Source organism: Hydra viridissima, unplaced genomic scaffold (assembly GCF_058129835.1).
Source record: "Hydra viridissima isolate aposymbiotic clone 2 unplaced genomic scaffold, HvirCarnegie_v1 scaffold_16, whole genome shotgun sequence".
In the NCBI taxonomy this organism is placed as follows: domain Eukaryota; kingdom Metazoa; phylum Cnidaria; class Hydrozoa; order Anthoathecata; family Hydridae; genus Hydra; species Hydra viridissima.
Window position 1 is genome coordinate 5010380 of NW_028324315.1, and position 10529 is coordinate 5020908.

Here is a 10529-nt window from a genome sequence, read left to right on the forward strand (position 1 = left end):
AAAAAAACGTTAAAAAACTGTTACATACAATCTATTAAATACATACAATTTACTAATTACATACAATTTTATTTCTAGTTTCTCTCTCATCAAATCGAATACATCGTCGCAAATTAATAATCGATCTATTTGCATCGAGGCAGAAAAAAAGAAATGCCATCTATAATGCTCCAAAACTTTTTAATGCTTTGAATTTTAAAAGGAAATACTTCAGGTAGTAGAAGTAGGCCAATCAACTTATAAGTCTCATTATAGTTGTATCAACCCATCTCTCAAGTCTAATTTTACGAGCGTCGCAATTAGACAATTAATATCTGCTTGAATCATTTCTGATGTTTCAAAAAGTTTAAAGGCAGCAACGTCACACATGCCATAAGGTTTAGCTGCAAACCATGTTAGACCAGTAGGTTGTCAAATAATATTTCGGGCACGTGGCTGAGCAGTACCAATCACTAGAATATTTCCTCGCATTTTTTTATTACAAGCAAGCAAATGAATTTTAGCAGCGCAGCGTTTTAACAATTCTTACTGTAATGGTTTTTTACTGCAACTGATTCTTTTGCATAACCAATCCACTGATTGCAACTTTTTTAATGATTTCTTTCAATCTTTTTTAATGATTGGTTTTTCTTGAAACAAAGATTTTTTAAGCATAACGTTTTGTAGTTATAAAATTATTTTCCGAGGTTAAACTTTCTAAGCTTAAATTTAAATAACATTGTATTATTAAAACTAATAAATGTTATACCTTACGTGTGTTTTATTTGCAATATATTTTGATAAATTTCCGCAAAAAAATAATGGAAAAATAAAAAAGAACCGTTCCCTTGTTTTTCAGTATATTACATCTCCACAGTTTTCTGAGAATACTCAGGATGCAATCTAAAAATGTGTGCATTAAAGACATTCTCATTCATATGATTTGAGTGTTCTGTATTGATCATTTAATCTTTGATAATGATTTTATACTCTGAACTCCTACTATTCATCTTCCCCTCCCTTTTCTGCTTTCTTTTAAAAATGAAAAAGAGTCTTAAAAGATTCCCACGCAGTTTTTTGTCTGATAGAGTGATTTTCCTTAAGATTTGATGCAAAAAAGCATTTTTTCTAACTTTCAATTTACGATGTTCTGCTATTTGTTTTACACTAACTTGATTATGATAACTTGATATTCATAACGAATGAGATATAGTTGTGTTTCATAACTACGAACATGAAATATCGTTTGCATAAAATGTGTTTGCACTCAAAATTATTATATTTGTGTTGTGTTTAGAAATGGCACAAACAAGACTATGCATGCAGAATGAAACATCATCATAAAATTGCATCAACTGCCTCAGTACTCAGTAAATATCAGTAAATCCAAAAATATTTCTGCAGTGAAAATTTCATCAAGCACAAAAAGTTATTTTGATCCTCAGTTCTATCAACACACTCACACTTAAAGAATGCTAACAGGGATTTTGAGATAACTGATGTTTGATGAGAATTCTGATGAAAGCCTTAACATTTACAGTAAAATTCAAAATATCAAACGAAAATTGTTTCCACCATGGCCAATCTCATAAAGCTGAAAAATTGCGTGATTTACGCAAAAAAACAATTTTTCTTACGCAAAAAAACTCCTTAGACTGCAATCTTATGAACAAAACTACGGAGAATTTTTGAGTAAATTACGCCAAATTTCTTACGAAAAAAACCTGCTGCAAATTCAACGTTTTGCGTAATTACGCAAAATTTTTACCAAAGGATGATTGTGCAGAGAAGTGCAAAGGTTCGTGATTTTTTTCAAACCACAGATGTCTATTTTTGAAAACAAAAAGTCTTTGAAAAACGTAGTTACATAATTTTTAAAAATTTCAGTGAATATTAAGTGTTTCAATAATATTTTTGACATTTTTCTAAAAGTATGCGTTGGGTGCGAAGCATTTTTTAACTTTATTTAAAATATTTAAAAATCTATCGACCTTTTTTTCAAATGTTTCAAACTAAGCTTTCTGATTGGCTGGTCATTTTTTGTCATTTTTATTTCTATTGGCTGAAGCGTGACAATAGTTAGAAAACAGCTTACGAAAAGTTTTGTGATTTATTGATTTATTAAATACATATTTACCTTATACTTTATTATTTTGTATATATCAAATAAACTTTTTAGGAAAATAACTGAGTTATTTTAACTAGATATCTAGTTAGTTAAAATAACTAGTTTTTTTTTCTCTAAACGTTTATTTTTTATATACGAAATTTGTCATTTCTTAAATTAGGACATTCTTAAAGCATAGAACTATGTTAGGTCACACCACGGTATGTTGCGAAGACAATTTGCGTTCATTTTCGATTTTTTTTTTACTATTTTATTCTCTTCACTACATTTAATAATATACATATATTTATTAAACTGAAGTTTTAAAAAATTAATACCGTTTATCAAAGTAAAGTTTGTTGCAAATAAATGTTGATATTGATAACTACTTTTTTTCTTCAGATACCTCAGATGTTCGAAGATTGTTCATTGAATGCTTCTTTGAAGCGCATACATCGAAAACAGAAGAGTTGAAGAAAAAATTGATGAACCATGAAGGCTGATTGAGATGGAAAAACTGCTCCTAAAGTTTCAGGTGAGAAATATTTCTTAGAGAAATTAATCAACGCAGGATTCAAGTTGAATCGATTAGGTGTTCATGAAATATTTTATCTGAGGATGAGAAAAATCTTCTCATTACATATTCGATCAACGTTTGTCGTATCTTCTTTAATCATCCATTGAAGAATGATGGATGGAGTTCGAAGCATAACTTTGTTATGCAGATAAGCACCCGAAAAACTTCATCGACGACATTTGTAAATGGTTTCGTGGTTTGAATGTGAAGAAGCTGCAGGTCAAATATTGTGGAAAATACTTCTTATAGCGTCAAAATGTTGATGCGTCAAAATGTTGATGTGAGAAACACAAAAACCTTTTCAATGTTTAAATATTACATATTTAATAAAGATGTAAAATATTGAGATTATAAATGAAATATTTTAGTAATGGCAAAAATAAATTTATAACATGAAACGCGTGTAAGAAATGTTTTTCATTTATATTTCGAATTTGTTTAATTTGAAATTTGTTTTGTGTTGAAGAGAAATTATGACGAAGAGAAATAAAAATGTCACTTACATTAAAAACTAATTTTAGATTTCAATTTCAAAATCAATATCCATTTACCTGAGTAAACAAAGCCAATCACTGCATGGGAATTACAAATCTCAGACAATCATTTGTATACAACCTTTTATCTGGATATAACGAAAAATCTGGAAAAGTCTTCGAAGTGACATCAAATATATAAAATCGCTTTTTTTTTTTGGTACTGAAAACCAAAAACGTTTAGCAATAGATTTAGACCTTTAAAGCGTGGTATTGTTAAAATATTTATCATAATTCTACCAAAGGACTCTAAGTATATGTACGACAAGATTTTTTTATTATATTACTAAGGAGTTTCGGGAATTTGTCCCAATGATAAAAATTGTTACGGAGAGAACACAAAAACAAAGCCTTTTTTTGAGTACGAAATCAATTTTCTCAGAGAAATTAAATTTTTTAGCGAAGTAATTTTGGTTCGAGAAAATAGTTCCATTGCGAGTCATCAATATTACCCAGACCATCCCACTAAGTGCAGTGAGTATACACTATTCCACTAAGTATAGTGAGTATGCCCTGTTTCTTGTTAGCAATTGTTTTCCATCGAATTTTCCTAAGATAAATTTGTCCAAAAGTTTTGAAATCTGAAGTTACACGAGAAAATCTTAGTTTCAAAAGCCTCAAAAATTGAAACCATAATTACTTTTTTTTTTTTTTTATTTTTGATAGAGAGAGAGAGAGAGAGAGAGAGAGAGAGGGAGGGAGGGAGGGAGGGAGGGGAATATTACAACATTAATAGAATATTATGATATATCAACGTATTAACTAGAATATTTGTTAACAATACTATTTATTAGAACAAGAGGTCCAATGGCTCAAGATTAGGGCTACCTGCTAGCAGTTGGGCATTTCTTCATCCAAGATTTCACCAAGGCGGCTTTCATGCCTTGGTACAACAATAAAATGGAAAAAAATAGAATAGAAAAATTGTTTTGATTGACCTAAAACTAAAAAGATTAATCATCAGTGTCAAGAGTGACGAATCCTGACCGTTATTTTTTCGTCAGTAATAGAAATTACAATTACTTATTGTCAGTAATTGAGTTAAATAGGTTCAAATCTTACGTCAATGACGATTGCTAATGCTACAGTTAAACTACTTTTTAAAGTACTTGGCGAAGGTACAAGAGCTTTCACGTTGTACTTCTTGCACATAATCCCCATCATCTTAGAAAAAGCAGGTGTTTTGACAAGGTTAAAGGGCATTATCAATTGCCAACCATTCCATGATTTCCATATCTTTTGTAAGCTAACGAAGTAGCCACTGGTTTGTGGCTCCAGCATGCTTCCTCTTCTCACCACGGTCAGCATCTTCAGCATTGTTGTCGGAATTTTACTGGACTTTCTTTGCTTCTTCTGCTCTTTATTTATGCTGAAAGTGGTATCTGATGCTTGAAGTGGTGCCTTTTGCCATTCCAAGGGTGATTTGCTTACCCTTATACTCACATAACGTGCACTGGGCCTTTACCTGACCACCCTCGTTTACCTTACAAAACAATTGTCATATGGGGGATCTTGGCATGCTGATGACACCTGGACTGTAGAAATTTAGTTGAAAAAAATAAAGTTAAATTTCGTAACTGACGAATATTTACGTTTACGAATCGTAAACAGCGATTAAAATACAAATAACAAAAATAAAATTTTATTAAACTTAACAATACGAATAAAAATACCAGTAAACTTAACAATACTAATAAAAATACCAGTAAAAAATAGATTCTAAAAACTCTTTCTTTAAAATGAGGACTGGATTTGGAATGTGAAGCACAATTTTTTAAACAAATAAAATTATATAAAAAAAACTACATATAAAAAAACCTATATCGTTATTTACGAACTTTAACGCAAATTATTAATGGATGTTTCGCAACTGATGTAAAATACAAATTATTACGATTGAATTTTCAATTAATTCCACTACTTAGAATATGATCGTAAGTTACGAATCAAATAATGACGTTTATTACAAAAAAGGCAATTAATTTAATCGATTTTCGGAAGATCAAAATTTTCCTCGTTCGCGATTAAGCTGACGCAACTTCGGTTAATCGCAATCGTAAGTCTTTTCTCTAGTTCGTATACTTAAAACAAACGAAATTAACAAGATGAAATTCGGTAAATCGTTTAATTTAAAACTTCGCTTATGTTTTTTCAAATTTGTTTTGAATTTTTATCATGAAATAACCTCATAGTGTTGTTGATTTATTGCTCGTCTCTTATTTTCAGGATAAGTCAACCCTTTTATCGTGATGCATAGGCCAAGTTACTTTAATTGCACCTTCCCTGTAGCCCTGTTAATACCCTATGGCTTAAGACATATTCATATCTTGTTGAAACTGCTACCATTCGTTTTGATCTATCAGTACGTTTGCAGATGGAACTATGCGGTTCTGTAGCGTCTATGTAAGCGTGCTGGTTGATTCAACCAATACAGATTTTAAACAAACCTGCTCCATTAATACTAACTATTGCCACAGCAACTTTGCAACGAAAAAGCGATCTATATACTTTTGAGATTTAAATCTTTCAACAAGAACCATACTTTTCCTGTTTATCATTTCATTTCCTAGAAAATTACTTGGTTCCATCTTTCTACAAACCAAAACTCTCCTTAGACCACGTTAACTTCCGGTTTTTTTCATCGATTTTCTAATATGTAGGTTGGCTATCAGTGTTTTCTTTAAGCAAAACCTTATAATTATATTTGAAGAAACACGTTGAATGTTTATAAAAATGGCTATTAACCTAATCTTAGATTGGATTTATTTGATGAAAAATTGTACTCGCATTAGGTAGCTTTTTTACCTTCCTGATGCTGGATGATGTTGGATGCGAACCTTTGGATCACTCTCTGCTTTTCAACCCGTTTTTATGTATCTTAACTTTCAGATCTTCTCAAAATCACAAGAAAAATCGTAAAATACTAAACTGATCAAGCAAGCTTTATGCAACCTAAAGAAAATAACCAAACATTACTTAATAAATTAGTTGTAACGTGGTTCGTGTAATTGTAGACTCATTGGCTTCTATTTTTTAGATTAATCTAAAGCTTTAACATCTCTTTGATAGAGACGACAAATATTGTAAACACGCTTCCATAACGGCGGTTGTCTCGCTCTTCTCATAGTTCGATGAGTAATATTTGAATCAAGTGAAAATACTGAACTTATATTAGTAATTTCACTTGTTCCTCTTTCTTACAGTATTCGTTCCTTTTTCTTACAGTATGAACCTGATGTAAGTTAGAATTCACATTTCTGTGCCGCTAATTAAAAGTAAAAAGCTTGTCTTTAAAGGTTAAGCTAATCTTTAACTAAAGAAAAACCTCTACTCCAATTGTTTTAAACATTTTTATGTCTACTTATGAATTACTGAATCAAAAAAATCACAAGTAACAAAACGTTTAATTCATTTAAACCTTTCACCACCAGCAGCAGATTTTAAAGACATACTTTTTAAGATAACTAAAGTTGGTGTTGAAAAAAACCAAAGGGGGGACACCGAAAAAAAAGGTTTGTTCAAAGTTCAATATAGGATAAAAAAAATAGTTTTTTTAAAATATAAAATAGAAAGATCATAAGAAAGTGCAAAAAATGATCGAATTCAGTTATTCTCTTTCATAATGTAACCGTGTATGGTAAATTCTAAAACACTCTAGTACGCATAATGGCACCCCATTTTCAGATAGTTCACACTAGAAACTTGTTTGGCTTTTATTTTCTCGCAAACTACATACAACGCAACGACGACGCTGAATTCTGCCTGCAATCTGGGGAAAGAGAGCTGGAAAATGGCGCTCAATCAATCTGGACTGGACTGGTTTGCAGGGCCAAAAGGTCTTTGTGTAAGCGCTGAATTTCTATAAGAATTGCATTTTTTTGAATGTTTTTCTAGCAACAATCAATTTGAAAATTTAAAAGACTTCTGTCTGACCTCTTTCTTTTACAGTAGATAACATAAGCATTAAAGAAAGAAAGATCAATGAGATGAAAAAAAACTTTTTTATACCACTTTACTGGCTTCCTAATTCATTCTGAAAAAGAAACCTCCATATCTACTTTATCCGTGAAGTTGTTGTAATTAATTATACATGTTGGCTTGTGTACTGATTGTCAATGTAAAGATTGTGTCCTTGAAAAACGGTCTCATAAGTGTCATAGCAATTGATCCGCTTATTCCTAGCTGTTCAGAAAGAGTAATTTTGTTTTGAATACCAGTGTAAATAATTGAAGACCACACTGGAAAAGTGATCAAGCTACGTTTTTGCATTTTTTTGGGTTTTTGTCCCTGTTATATTCGGCTGCAGTTTAACTATATAATAATTGACTATAAAGCTGGTGTTATAAGAAGTGGATCAGTAGACTAATAATTATCTGTTGAACTTTTTCGAACGAGTCCAGATAGTATAAACACGCGAAGAACAACCCAGATATCAGTTACAGATACATTTACCCAATCAGCCATATTCTGAACTTTATTTATATACCGAATCAAGAAAGCATTGAACATAATCGAGAGGTTCCCAGTCACAAGTACCAATATTTAGTTTCGGTGATTGTCCAGATACTTCAAAAATGTAAAGTACTAGCAGTGTTGCTATCGCAGCCACAAGAAAAGTTAAATGGATGACAACTGTTTGAGGAATGTGTTCGTGAATTTGATTGGCAGTTTACGAAGGAAAGACGAAAAATTGTTTTATTAGTTGATGGTTGTCCAGTCCATCCAACCATTATTTCAAATCAATAGAATTAATATTTCTACCACAAAACACTACTTCAAACTCCAACCAATGGACCAGGAGGTAGTTAGGTCACTAAAGACCTATTATAGAACATTGTCTGTTCAAAAATTGATAGAGAGCAATTCCACGACCGTCTCACAAAAAATGATAAAATTAAAACAACCCAATATAGATAGTACTATATATCAGTAGAAAGCTCTACTTCTCCTCTTTCAGAAAATATATAGCTTATTATAGTATGCCTCTATTATAAAAAATAACATGGGCTGAAACAGAAGGTAAAAGTAGGCGTTTTTGCAATAATTTAATTCATGTTTAATCACCAAAGTTAAATTGAACCTATAAAAAATTCAAAAACTGTCTTGCTCATTGCAATCAGGTTTTTAGCTGCACTAATCATTCCTGCTTATGATAAAAACATACTTATTGCCAGACGAATTCAGAATACCATTTGTTTTAATCAAATGCTATTACCACTATTGTCACGCTGTGACAATTAGGGTACCAATCGTTTTATTTCTTAGACAACCAGTAAAACTTAGGGTTTCAAAAATCCAGCGCAATCAGAACTCAATCTAGTACATCTAAAAAAATACTAACATGTTTAAAAAAATAATTAGCTCAAGTTATTTTTAGGATCTTTTTTTGTAACGCCGTGACGTCACGGCGTGACAATTTTTTAACAACATTTAAAACAAAATTTAAAACTGCTAAACTGAAACCACAATTGAGTTTTTATCAACTTTAAGGACCCAGATTACTGAGCAGCCTACTTTCTTTTACATCATCTACAAAAACTACAAATTATAGGTATGTTTTGCATAGGCAACATTTGGAGGATGAATGCTCAGCTATCCTTGAGGCTCTCTTTTGAGATACATAGAGCCTCTCTAAGGGATAACTGTAACTCCATTGAGCCTTAGATGTAATACGTGCATCTCCATAACTAATGTGTTGCCTTTTTTTTAATCTTTCAAGGGTTTAACATGCCTCTTACTCATGCTGAGCGTGAAAAGAAATATTGTGAAAGACAGTTAGAAAAGTTTGGCAAAAAATTAGTTAAAGAAAAAGAATCAAAAAAAAGAAAAGAAAGAAGACTCGCTAATTTGGAGGCTGAACGAGAAAAAGAAAGGCAGCGAAAGAGAAAGAGCAGACAAAAAATAGCAGAATCAAAATCTGTAGCTGTTACATCACCCCTTTACAAATCTGCAAGCACTCTTGGAAAAGCTGTTAAGAGAGCCGAGTCAGCACTACCAAAATCACCCAGAAAGAGGGCTAAAGTTGTACAAAAACTTTTAACAAAAATGAATGAAATCCCAAGCCCAGAAAAAATACTTAGTAAAAATGCATTAGATGCTTTAACTGTAAAATTGGTTCTTGATTTTTACCAGCGTGATGATATATCCCGTCAAGCACCCGGTAAAAGAGACACCATTGTGGTGAGATTAAAGAACAAGAAAGAAACTGTGCAAAAACGTCATTTGTATATGAATTTTAATGAAGCTTATGCTGTTTTTAAAAGTGATTATCCTGAAGAATCAGTCGGAAAATCAAAGTTTGCTAGTTTACGCCCACCACATGTGCTTTTGTCTAGTTCAATGTCAAGAAACGTTTGTTGTTGTCAACAGCATCAAAATATAATTCTTATCCTTGAAGCCTTGCACAAGTTTGATTCAAATTTTCCATTGTATTCACATAAATTTCCTCTAAGCATTGTATGTGATAGTGAAAAAGACATTTGTTATAATAATATGTGTACCACATGTAAAGATGCTGCAAAGTTTCATAATCTATTTGTTTCGAATGAAATTGACAAGAATAAATGCATTACATGGTACCAATGGGAAAAAGTTGCAGAAGGTAATGGAAAGGAATACATTAAAAAAATTGAAAAAAAGGGAAGAGTTGATGATCTTTACAGCAGCTTTTCAAAATCTTTACCTTCATTTCTTTGGCATTATTTTATTAAACAGAAACAATCAATTACATATCGTGATCATAAGATCCAACTTCAAAGTAATCCAGACACAGCCGTTCTTGAAGTGGATTTTGCTGAAAATTTTTCAACTTTGTGGCAAGATGAAGTGCAGTCAGCACATTGGCACAAGAAGCAAGTTACTATTTTTACTGCTGAACTTTGGTACCAAAATTCATGCTCATCAGCTGTCATAGTTTCAGATGATTTAAGCCATTCAAAAGAATCTATTCTTGTATTTGTTCATAGTTTATTATCTAAGCATATTGAATCAAGTGTTAAAATACTACAGATTTGGACAGACGCCCCAAGCAATCAATTTAAAAATCGTTTTATTGCATCAGCAATACCCTGGTTGGAAGAACAGCATGGTTTAAAATTATTCTGGAACTTTTTCGCTGCTTCTCATGGGAAAGGACCAGTAGATGCTATTGGTGGGACCGTTAAAAGAATAGCAACGCAAAAAATAATCCAGAGAAAATGTATAACTGATGCCATATCTATTTTGTTTCTATGGAAGATAATATAAATACAATAAAAAAAATTTTAAATTGATGAGTTATTTACAAAAGCAACAGCAAAACCAGGAATATTTGCAGCGCACCTAATTCAAAACA